The following is a 12,990-nucleotide window of genomic DNA, read 5'->3' on the forward strand; positions in this document are numbered from 1 at the left end:
AAAAAATCACTTAATAAAGAGCTGAAATGGGTAGCCGGCATAGGGGTTAGGTTAATCCAACTAATCTCTCTTTCCTTTTATCAATCTCTATAAACGGTACCTGCCAAAGACCAGGAGAAAAGTCACGGAGACGAACGATCCGTCTTCGTAGCACCCAGCAAACTCGCTGCTAGCGGTGATACGGTGGATCGAGTTTGAGAGGCAATGAATATGCAGGAGCAGCGAGTGTACAGGTAGGTGCGCACGGAGGCGCGTGCATAGGCACGCCTAGTTGCAGCGAACCTGTGACAGCGGTTCCACGCGCGGGCACGTACCTAACAGGCTGGCGGATAATCGATAAGCTCGGGCATGCCATCGCAGTTATGCGTGCGAAATATCTCGGTTTTTTCGTCGCGGCTCGACAGAGATCGCACGCGCGATCGATCCTACTCGACCACTGGAGGCGAGGCGAGAGGTGTGCCGATCGAAGGGAAACCGAACCAGGGAAAACGAACGAGCTATAGTCGTCGTGAGAACGAGTAGCTGTGTAAAAAGTGTCGTTACGTAGACCGATTGCAATGACGTATCTTGCGGATAAAGATAACGCTCGATTATGAAAATGAGTCGTCGATGCGCGGAGTTCGTAAGTCGCAACTCGAGAGATCCGGTCGAACGACGAGTAATTTCGTAACTCGCCGGGCGCTGGACGTTAAAATTTCGTCCGGTGGAGCAGAGTTCCTTCGCTACTCGCTGCTAATCAACTAAAAACCTATCCGGACCCGTTCGCGACGTGCTCGCGACAACTCACCCGATGAGATAGGTGTTCGTTGATTAACATTCTCGCGAACTTGATCGCCGACGAGCAAAAGCGAAACGAGCTTGTCACTAATGACTCGACTCGTGGGACAAGAAGCGGTCTAACGCCTAATCGACCACGGGGAACTTTCGACGGGCATTTCTTGCGCGTGCATACATCCGTATATGCTGTGTCGACAGCCGCGAGCGGCGTGTGTTATTTATCGTGCCGGAAATGTACGTGGACGCGCGAAAAGGAAGGTCGATCCGTGTAACGAACGAACCAGCGCCGACCATGTTTCGTCTGCGTGGTCGACCGCTGCTCGTGACGCGACGCGTATACTCGCGGAATTTTAAAGCGGCTGTCCGAACGATCGAAAGTTGCAACTTTTGTCTTTTTCTATTAAGAAAAGTAGAAGCTCGAAATGCGAATATTACGACCCTATTAGTCAGCGAGCAAACGATCGACCCGACGTTAATTTCACATTCGTGATAACGCGCCGACTCGAGCACGGTTGCCGACCCGATAACGCTAATTTTACCTCTTTCAACCTTTACTTTATTTCTGTCTCCGCTTCGTGCTTCCACTTTTATGCAGATAGACCGGTGCCTTCGAACTCCTCGCGGCTAATCTGCCAGTTTCGCGTTCCATTTTTAAAGAAGAGAACGAAAATACAGGTAAACGATACGTAGAGTGCGCGGTGTACACGGACTCTAAATTCTATTCCGCGTTTCTTACTTATTTTCGCGCGTCGAATAGCCGCCTGCTGATCGCTTACTCGTATTCAGATTAACTTTCTCCTTATTTTTTCGTAAGCAATCGCTACTTGCAGGTACGCGTTACTCGACCGAACTGCGTGTAATTCGTAGAACGGTTCCGTATCCAACGCGCAGATATTGCGACAGCGCGATGCAGCGCAACGCGACGCGGCGTATGAGACAGCAGAACGTTAGACGCGGTGCGTTATCGCGTGACCCTTCGCATCTCTTTGCCGGCTTTCGAAGTAACGGACGCGCGTTGCATAATTTATCGGGTGCAGGATCTCTCGAACGAAGCTAGCCGATGCACGCCGCGAAATTAACGCGACGTCGTTCACCTTGGACTCGTGCCTCTCGAACGCCAGCCTTCCATAAAGGTGCAATTTCCTATGAGCGTTAGACACGAGCGTTTTAGATAGACGCGCGCGTTTTCGCTACACGCACCGTCCAACGCGAATGGTATTTTGTATGCCTGTGTGTGTGTGTGTGTGTGTGTGTGTGTCAAATGCACGCAACTGGACGTACACGGTAGCTCGCGAAAGTATTGAAACACTTGTAGAAACCTCTTGCGAATACATTATGTGTATTATACGGAACATTTTGAAATTTCATTAGCATTGTAACGACGAAACGCGTACATCGCGCGTGCGTATATTTCACGTAAATTTAACGCTAGTTAATGATTTTAAATTTCACCGTTATCCAGTGTTTGTCACTTGTCGTACTAAACATTCCATATATCAAGTAATTAACGCCGTTGTATCGAGTAAAGACCGCGATAAGTGTTTTAATACGTGGACGAACGATTAATTCAACGATACCGCCGTAAACGAATATACAGGGTGTAACTGAACACCAGTTTTTCAGTTTTGATTTTGCGTTGTCCAATCGCGGTAGATGCCCAAGACGATGAAATTCCCGAATTTGCTGGGAAGCCTGTTCCATTCCGAACCTTGGTATCTCGACGTTTTCGATAAGTGTCGCGTACACGATCGATTCGTTGTATCTCAGAAACTTATTATTAAATTTACGATTCGACTCTCGAAGCGGGTCCTGCGTGTTCTTTTACACACTGTGGAGAGACAAAAAACAAAAGAAGCGGATAAAACGTATTTAAACGTAGAGTATCTCCGGAAGGCTCGCGATATCCGAATATTAATAGAAGCAACTGTGCTTATGAACGTACGTACCTATGTTCGATATTGACGCAACGTTCGAAAATCGCTAATAGAAAAACAGGAACAAGCTTCTGTATTCTGATATAAATACATAATACTGACGCTTATAAAACCGCGTTTCAACGAGGAAAACACCTCGCTCGTTCGATTCGAGTTTGGACGAGCGAGAGAAAAGCGCGCGGAAATCATCGGCACTGTAACCGAGTCGGGTTTTTATCCGTTGTTGTTTACGATCTCGATAGTAGGCGAAAAAGCGGCGAGTAGAACACGACGAAAGGTGCAACGAGCACGGATAATTGGTTTCGTGAAAGGGCCGAGACGGTCGATAGAGTGGAACGAGAATTTCCCACTCGCGATACTCGTGTTGGCTTTCCTTTTCTCTTCGGCGTGGTTCGGTCGTTCCGTTTTCCTCGCTCTACGCGCCTACGATCTAACCTAGCCGACAGTTGCGTTTTACCATCGGCTGCAGTTACGCAATTACGGATGGAGCTTACCTACGTTATATGGGCCAGGGACAAGCTCTATTCACACAGCGCCGGACTCGCCGATACAGTCAACTCCGCTAGATGTTTCCAATTGTTTCGAAATTTCGTTCGCGAATTATTCGTGCACCGTTCTTCGTCCTTCGAAGATAAGGATAAAGCATGGTGTAAACGCGTGTGTAGATGAGTTGTACTTTTATCGTCCAAACTCTTTTATCTTTACGTGCCTGGTGTTCCGATGCGAACATTTTTTTCAACGTTTCTTGTCGTATATTCCGAATCGTCGTTTCGCACCGGAACGCGTAATTCTTATCGATTAATCGTAGCTCGATAATCGAGATTAATTATCGCGTTTTGTACGAGACCATCAGGTGTCCTCGTATTTACGAGCTGGAGTATATACCCAGGGGCGTATAATCGGAGCAGATTATTCGGGCAAACGATCGATTCTTTAATTCTGTATTGGTAGGACCCAACGATTTCGGATAAATGTTGGCAAATCGCGCGCGTTACGTCGTCCCTACATTTTCACAATTCCAAATCCTTACAGACTTTTCATAATTTCCTACTAATTTCTCGCTTCATTTTTTCTATTTACTTTATCTTTGTGAAAACGACCTGATCCTTATGGGGCGTATACGAGGCAGACTTTCTCGTGCAACGAAACATCGTTGGACAGAGGGTTAGCTGGATTCGGAGCGGTCAGAAATTGGCGAGGGGACGAAGCAACGAAGGTCGTCGCGCTCATTTCCTCCCTCGAGCCGGGACAAACAAGAAATATTCGCGGGAGCGCGCCGGTGATTTCGCCGTCGTGGCCGGCGAATCGTGAACCCGTCGCCGTGTGTATCTCGCTACAGCAACGATGGGAATTTACCAGGGTTGGCCGGAAATGTACGGCTTCCATATTTTCCAAGGAGAACGCGTTAACGCACGCGACCGGCGCGGCTAGTCGTGTTACCATCGAGAGCATCCGCCGTGATTTTCAGTCGAGACAAGAGGATCCACAGTAGCCGCGTTCTCGAGGTTACCGTGACCTTGGAAACGCTTATTTCGCGCGTGCTTCGCATCCTTGTAAAACTTTCGAGATTTCCAAGAAAATAGATCCGTTTTCGGGGCTACGGAAATTTCCTAAATCGAGACTAAAAGTATAGTTACGCGAAACGATGGGCAATAAAGATACAATATCGTTCGTGTCGTTAGCCCATTAAGGACGAAGCAATGGTTCGCCACGATGTTGTACGTCGCTTCCAAAATTTTATAAAATTGGGGAAAGTTATGGAAGATGAGACGAATCCTTGCAACTATCGCCTGTCATAGCCAGAACGTTAGAAAATAAAGTTCGATAGACTGAAATGTTGCCTCACCGCAAATTGTTCACAGTTACTACCGTTGTCTTTAACGGATCGATAGCGCATATCGTAAAGAAAAATTTACCGTTGTGTTTTTAACTAATTGTTAAACGACGCAAGATAGCCATATACGCGTTGTATAAAAGATTATCGATATCTGCCGTACTGAGTTGCTGCAGTTATACGCGAGTCTATGAAGCAGGCATTAACGAGGCAATATCGTACTTTGTCGGCGAGGAAAGTGGCGCCTCGATGGAAGAAGCTTAGCGCTCTAAGGATAAGAGTCGATGGATAGCCAGCTTAGTGGCAGGCAGTAGTCGCGGATCGCGCAGAAGACTAAACAAGAGGTTGGCGTCGACGACTAGCCGCTGTGCTCGGTTTACGGACCAAGACGCGTAGGGGAGGAGGCGCGAGCAAAGTCGCAGTGGCGGAACGCCAGCCAACGAAACAACGTTGCATTGTATTTCCTGGTAGGCCGTTAACCCAGGTCAGCAACTGCGAATCCGCGGTCCTCCTGCCGGTGTCGACACCTTTCTTTCCTTCTCGCTCTCTTTTCTTCCCTTCAGCCCGCGGCCCTTTCCGTTCGCTTTCGTCCTCTATCTTCGTCGCGTCTCTGTTTCGCTCGCGTCGCCGATCCCCCCAACGTGGACGCGCGTTCGCGCACACCGACTTTTGCTTCGTGACGCAGTTCCGCTGAAACCGGAAGTCCGTCGCTCCGCTCCGTTTTCCGACACGCTTGGCGAACCGCGCGCCGTACCGGTGCGCGTCGATCCGCCTATCGAATCCTTCGTCTCGATCTGCCTGGGCCTTCAGCCGCGTACCTGCCTTGGCTCGCGGATTTCCGAGATTCGCCATTCGATCCGTATCTTCAACGCCACAGTCGGCTTGATTTCATTTACTGTACGCGTCGAATAATCCATTTTTCTGCACAGAGGAGTAGATGGCGTAGATACGTAACGTACAGCCGAGAAACGAAGGAAGAGAAGCAGATAGGGAAATACAAAACGAACGAGCAACGATGATCAGCAGAGAAAGAAGTATCGGAAGATAAAGTTAAAAAGTTTGTGTACGTACGAATCTGATAAGCGCGGGAAAGATATTTTCAAATAATGGACTTTAACGCGTATCTAAGCATATTATACGTACACGTGTACGTGAACGTATTATGGATCGCAGCTTGAAACTTCATTTACCGTGTTACGTAGCTCGACTGTCACAATCGTATCGCTAAAACTCGAAACGAATCCGGAAACACAAGATAAACGTAGCTGCAAAGTCGTACTAGTACGCTGTCGTATTTATCGTGGCATTTACGTATTAATTAATTAGGTCCAAGTATACTAGATTTCGTATCGTTTCGTCGAATCTATCGGGGACGATATTCGTCGAAGGAAGAACAGAATTATTGTCAGTCTACTCGTAACGTGCGTAGAGTTTGACTGTTCCGCGCCAAGTTCAACATTCAATTTCAAGATCTTCGAGCCTAGGTGACTCGAGTAGCCCTACTTTCGTACAACTTCGTTCCAATTGAACGTTTCCACTTAAAATCTTCGCTTTGGAGCAACACGGCGGATCAACGCTGCTTTGAAACGCGCGAACGAAGCAAAGATGAAAGCAGCGTTCATCCGCCGTGTTGCTCCGAAGCGAAACAGCGTAAATTCGGCTTTAAGACGCGAGCGCGGAAAGACCACGAAACGGTTAGAAACGGCTCGTCGATCTTTGCCGCGTGTTATTGCTACGTGTAAAAACGTGACGCGGAACACCACAAGACGGTTAATATCGTCGCGTATAGTAATTAACGACGAATTTTAACGCGACGATTGGACAGAACCGATACGATCGCGTCGCAGCATCCGGGCCGGAGACAGGCGAACGCGATGGTAACGTCGAGCAGCGCATTAGAGCAACGTATTCAAAGTATAGCACTGTCGTAATCGTTTGGAACTGCCGGTTAAATCATGTCTATGGCCGACCGCTGGAGCACCGAGATATTTAAGCATATCCGTCTCTCTCGTTCTCCTGTGGTCCCTGGTGTCTCTCTACCACCCTCTCTTTCTCTTTCCGTCTCGTTCGCTCGCTCGCTCGCTCCGTTCCTGCGTGTCTAGCCACCTTTCTCTCCCTCCCTCGTTTTCTCCTGCTCGATGTCGTTTCGAGCCTCGTAGCCCATTACGAGCGCTCGAGTATCTCACGAAGTACGTGTAGCCCGATTGCGGAGCGGTGCCATTCGAACGAGATACCCGTGGCTTTTCAAGAGCCACGTTAATCCTAACTACTTTTTAGCATCGCACCTGGAGAGCACTCGGCCGCTTCGATTGCGAAAAAAATAAAGTGCTACCTATGCGCACTGTTGCACGCGAACCTGCCTCTCGAATCGAGGCGGAATCGAGACGCCTCTCCTTTCTCCACCGAGCTTATCCTAGCGGCGACCGCGTAATGAGAAAATGAAAAATTTCACGCCGCGTGAAGTCGGTTTTATCCGAGATATAATTGGACGTAAATCGTGTTTAGAGCTGTAATATCGCGATAGGAAGCGTTTGTTGACAGGAAAGAATCGTGCGATATAAAAGGGAGGAAAGATACGAGAGACTGTTAGCAGCGAGCACGTTTGCTCGTTTATTTCGTGATTTTTCGCTAGTTATTTCACCGTCTAACGCGTTTGTCTTCGACGTACGCCACACTTAGTTTGTTATTCTTAATTCAGCCGATCGATTATTTTAGTCGCGCTACGATCTTTTCAATCGCGAAGCTAAGATTCGAAAATTTGGAAGATCGCGTCGTGATGGCTCGCCAAATTTCACCGCGATCGGCGGTTCGAATGGCGTGCGAAAGAACATGCGAAAATACCAAGTATAATAAGACGTTGCTTTCAACTACTTCTGAGAAGGGACCATCAACTTCGCTCTTAGAGACAAAGGATTTCGACTGGATGTTTGTTCCGGCGCTGTTTAGTTCCGATTCTCCTGACAATGAGACAACGAGGAACGCCGTCGAGTGGAAGGAGAACGAGCGGGATCCACGTAACCGACGTGGTCGTCAAAGAAAGGTGCAGTGACACAGAAACGAAGCGAGAGAGGCGAAGGATGCGTCAGAGTTGGAAATAAAGAGGAGGCGTGGGCCGTGAGCTCGGGTAAAAAGAAGGGAAAGGTGAGAGGCAGAGAGAGACAGACAGACAGACAGAGAGACAGAGACCGAACGATCGTAAACGGACGCGTATGGGAGGTTATCGTGAAAGCCGGCTGTTCTGTGAATGAAGCACCCACTCCGATTCCCGTCGTGCCATGTACAGTTCAGCCGACCGACGAACTTGCACGTATTTGCATTCGATTAAAGACCGTCTCACGGGTGCACCGGCCGGAGTCGATGCACTTTCGACCTTCCACCAAGCTGCACGTTCTGTGTCGTTCCGTCGGCGTCGATCTTATCGATCTTATCGAATTTATCTTTCGACGCATCATGTAACGATGGTACATACGCTTCTGTCTAGAAGTTATGGAACACTTGCTAGTTTTTAACGCAAGGTTCGTTACGATAGGATCGCTAAAGTCTTTGAAATACAGTGCGATCGTTGATATTAAGCGTTAGTCGTAAAGTGACGCTAGAGTGAAAAAATTGGGCAAAATCGTACTTGTGTTTTTTCCGCCATCTTTATAATTTTAGTACAATACGTTTCCGTAATTTCCTCCCTAAGGCAACCTACAGGTTGCGTTACTCGTCACGTCGGTACACAACATCGTCCAATTTGCTTGTATTATAATTGCCCCTAGGAAAATCAATCTCGTGTACTTTGAGTGAAAAAATAAAGGAACATTGTACGATTAAAGTATCTATTTATATCTATCCTAAATGTACCGATGACAAGTAGGTGTCCTGTAACTTACGACTATGGAAACTACTGCACGTAACGTTCTTTGTTTCGCGTTTTCCAAAACGAATCGCTGTGATCAGTGGAAGATTATTTTTCAAAATAATTCGTACATCGAGATAGCGATTTTAGAATTCACGTTCTATCGCTGTTTGCCTACCGAGTAGAAAGCAGAAAGCAGAAAGGTGAATCGTGTGGGTCGCGCGAGTTTGCAGTAGGCGTGGTATCGAGGCGTTCTCCTCGAAAACATCGTTTCTCGATATCGCGCGGAAGAACCTCTTCGTTATCCTTTCACGAAACGAGCGATACCGTGGTTGGAAAGAGGATATCGAACCTGTCCGCTCCGATATCTTTACCGTGTTCCCATAGAAAGAGGAGGAAGAAGACATTGAAAAAGATCATTTTCCAATGACGAAACATCGATACGTTTCGAAACGGCGGCTTAACGCGTTTCGATTCGACCAACCTGCCACGATATCCTTGCAACGCGAAGCAGTGCAAATTGCAACATTGGACTACATAGCGAAATGTCATGGTATATATATCTCGTTTCGATTAGTTAACCACGATTGCCCTGCGGCTGTTTGTGAGTTTCCAGAGAATTCAATGCTACAAGAACATTATAGAAGAATGTGGAAAACGTGGAAAATACGTATATCGTTCGTTGTACGGTTCTGCTCGGCGAAATAAGTTCCACTTGAATTCGACTGCTTCGTTTCTGTGTATTAAAAATACGAATTTGCATACGTATCCGTGTCTAATTATCATACTCTCGCAACACGAAATACCGCGAATCTTAACGTTTCGAAAATTATCATTGCCTGGCGTGGTGATCGAGCGATAAATTGATAAAGTTCGCACGATTGCGAGAGTTGGTCGAGACGGGAAACTACGAAACGCTACGTTTCAATACGGCTAATTTGCCACGATACTTTCGTAACGCGAAGCGTCGCGAATCCGAATGTTCCACGTCCTAGCACGGATTGGCGTGGCAATCGAGCGATAGACGGTTAAATTGCGATTCGAACGCGAACGATTCCGAGGATTCGTCGAAGCGAGCGATATCCTGGTCGTTGGCTGAGCCGCTTAAGGAGTTGCTGTACGCGCTTTGCCGACAATAAAACCGGCACTTTAAAACTCGTTTAGCCGGCGCGCGTTCGCGAATAAGGATACCGGTGCAACCTGCTCCTGATTTTTGCTCGGCCCGTGTTCGGTGCCGCGGATCCTTCCGAAGAAAGGAAGGGAACAGAACAGAAAAGGAAAGGCGAGCGTCGAAAGCGAGGCCGAGTCGTGTTCGCGCGCGTGATATAACGCGACGTAATATCCGCGAGATCGCGGCCAGGCCCGAAGGAAACGAGTCCCTTCCTTTGCTTCGATTACACGTTGCCAGAACCGGTGCCATGCCGCGTGCTGCCTTTGCGCGCCAAACTCCATGCTTCTGCTTTTGTTTCTTCCTTTCTTTATAGACCACGGTACAGCTATATCGTTTTTATTCAAACGAAATTTCAATTAGTGAACGATCGACTGTTTTATTCTTGCGCCCATACGAGCGTGGACTATTAAAGCTTGCAATGACACGTGAGCGATTGCGTATGTATTAGGTTGTCCGAGGAGTTTCTTTCGTTTTATGAGGAAATAACAGGCACGCAACGTTTTTTGTTTTATATTATTTCATCGAATTACGTACGATCCATTTTGTTCTGTTGAGATAAACAACATTTCACAGACTTGGTTTCACGTTTGTACGAAGGTGCATTGTTGTGAAAAACACGTTTGCGAAAGAAAGACACTTTCCGGACAACCTGATATTTCCTGTTTTTAAATCCATCGTACGTGGTATTAACTAACGAGTAAATAACTACACATAAAATTTACGTAAAATGATTACACACGCGTGAGACAGTTTCTTCTTTCGTGTTCCGTACATACTCGTTTCTATGATATCGTTCTATCACGGTTTTTAATCAAACACGTAACATTATGCGTTTTGATCGAACATCAGGTAGTTCTTGAAATTTTACGTACATCGTATAGTCGCGTTACATCGCCATTTCCATCGATATTGAGAGGATTAAATGGTCTCCTACCGATTGAATTTGCTTATCTGATCGTGAATTCTTATTATACAGAACGTACTGGTAATCATGGTACGATCAACAAGGCGGTGGTTTTATGTGAAAAAATAAGTTCCCCTAATAAAATCACTTCCTTCTTGATTATATCACGATTAATTTATTAGGAGGATTTATATCTTCGTATTAAATCACCTGCTTGCTAATTGCACCATAATTACTAGGACATTCTGTACGAATTGAGGGTCAGATAGTTGGAAAAACCAACAAATAGGTTCGTATCGTACGAATCGCTTATCCCTCGATTTATACAAATTTCTGTTTCGTTTCTTTCCCCTCGAATTAAACAATTTTTTCTTCTTTTCGTAAGAAAAACTATTCGACTCTAATGTTACGAAAAGCCCATGTTACGAAGATGTTTCGTCGCTTACCACTGGAAACTTTTACGCTCATACGATGCGTTCTAGAAATATTTTGAAAATTAGCGCTGTCGCGAGACTCGACAATGCTTTCGCCAGTCTGCGTGTACGAGATATTCGGAGATTAATTTTATATCATTGGTATTGACTAAGTAAGAAGGGTCAGCGTTCCATCTGTTTTCGACGAGAGGTCGAACGGGCCAGGTCTGGCTCGAAAGGCGGAGCTATTGTACGAATTTGCTGACAAATCTATTCCGCGGAGCGAAGGTGTTGCGCGAACAATAGAGCCTGGATATCCTAGCGAGTAATAATCGTATGGATTACCAGGTATCTCCGGTCATAGAAGGGGATCTAGCAGACCAGACAATCGGTCCTCGGTGTACTATTCATTTGTCAGCCGACATTTCCACCAATAGTCTCTGGCATTTCGATTAAAGCTCGTCCAGACGTACACTAAATTACGACTCGGCTGGTTTCTTACGCCGATACTCGCTCTCGGTTACAGCGTCAAAGATTTCTATCTATTCGTAGGTTATCTTTCAAAGCGTGGAGGAATATTTCTCGATAATTCAATCGCGCGTTCGAATTCTCGTACGTATTCATTAGCAATCGTTGATCTAGCGAAAGGAAAATACGATTCGACACGTGCATTTATTATTAGACATTACGTATTACGATATATCTCTTATCGCTTTTTCATTTTACGTCTCTGCACGGTCGAAATAGGCAGGATCCTACGACAAAGTTATTTCTGTTAAAGTAAAACCTCGGGAAACTTCGTTCCGAAGCGTATTTCCTGCCTTTGTCTGTCGACGATCCTGACAGCTAAACTAAATTATTTTAGCGTTTATAACACACTAACGCGATTTATCGTTCCAACCGTACGGTTCCAGAACTGGTAGGGATCCTTCTCGTATCACCAAACTCGTCTTTCGTCTGGTACGCTCCACGATATCACGGTAGGAAAAAGGAGAAAAGGATCCGTGAAAGGAAGGACCACCCACGTCGCCTAAAGGACTCAAAGGCAAAACAAAGTTCTGTGACAGGATGAGCGTCCACGTATATCCTTTTCGTGGTCGAAACGAGAAACGACACCGACAAAAACACTTCCCTCTGGCCCGCCGGGGCGAAAGGGCTGCTGCTCGACTGTTTGTTTTTCCCTTTAGTGGGTCTCGATGAAAAGCCAGCGCGAGAAAAAGGGGTCGCGGTTCTTTCGGCTCCTAATCGTTCCTATTTTCGATTCACGTTCGTCGATTACCAATTACATTGAACGACTCGCCAGCGAAACAGCTCGATCTTATCAGGCATACGTCACGCGTCGTTATCGCGATAGCAATGTCGCGAGATATTAAAATTTCCACGCGTTTTCTCGGTGCTTACGCGACCGAGACGGTTATCCAATAGTCGAACCACGATTTTCAGCTTCTCTTCTCGCCTTGTATGGCGCGGCTTGTGTCACGTAAAATTAATGATAAAAGAAGGAGTAGCTGAGCAATAAGTTGACCGTGCTTTTATAATTTCGTAGGCTTTTATTCACGAAAATGATTAAGCATAATATTACAATAAAGTAGCGAAGTTAAAATAGTTGTTCAAATCAGGGCCAAACTGTACACAAGACTCAAGAATCAAGACTAAAGACCAAAGACTCGCCTCGTGGTCGAATGCTTGCACTTCTTATATGTTGTTTTATTTGTAGGTGTTGAGGGGCAAGGGGAGGATCCTGATTGCCCTACGTAATGGGGAAAGCGTAATGTTGGGCCATGTGCAAAGGTCAGAACTTAACGGTTCGCTGTCAGATAGTACGGAATGACGTGGATTTGGGTATGGTCGTTGTCACACTTGCACCGGTTTGGAAATATCGTTGCAGCCGGTATCAATTAACTGGTAGCCCGATCTCGTATATCATACACGCCATTATCGCGATTTTGCGGTAAGACAAAGTTAACGAAAGAAGATGTTCGCGAGGAAATTATGAGATTGAGAATTTATTTGACTTAGCATCGTGAACCCTTCGATGAATGCAGCCTAGCGTGTCGTGCGGATTCTCGATGAGTATAGATACACGAATATATTATGAGAAGAGGAAAGGTCATGG

The 12,990-nt window shown here is 46.3% G+C and overlaps 1 protein-coding gene and 1 long non-coding RNA gene across 3 annotated transcripts in view; both read left to right on the forward strand.

The window, feature by feature from the left end:
- The window catches only part of jing (AE binding protein 2 jing), a 149,218-nt gene that overhangs the window by 85,891 nt on the left and 50,337 nt on the right, over window positions 1-12,990 (forward strand). The window lies entirely within an intron of this gene.
- Window positions 1-12,990, forward strand: part of LOC117155623 (uncharacterized) — a 38,016-nt gene that overhangs the window by 24,429 nt on the left and 597 nt on the right. The gene's annotated exons all lie outside the window — the stretch shown is intronic.

The sequence above is a fragment of the Bombus vancouverensis genome, chromosome 6 (genome assembly GCF_051014615.1).
Source record: "Bombus vancouverensis nearcticus chromosome 6, iyBomVanc1_principal, whole genome shotgun sequence".
Taxonomy (NCBI): domain Eukaryota; kingdom Metazoa; phylum Arthropoda; class Insecta; order Hymenoptera; family Apidae; genus Bombus; species Bombus vancouverensis.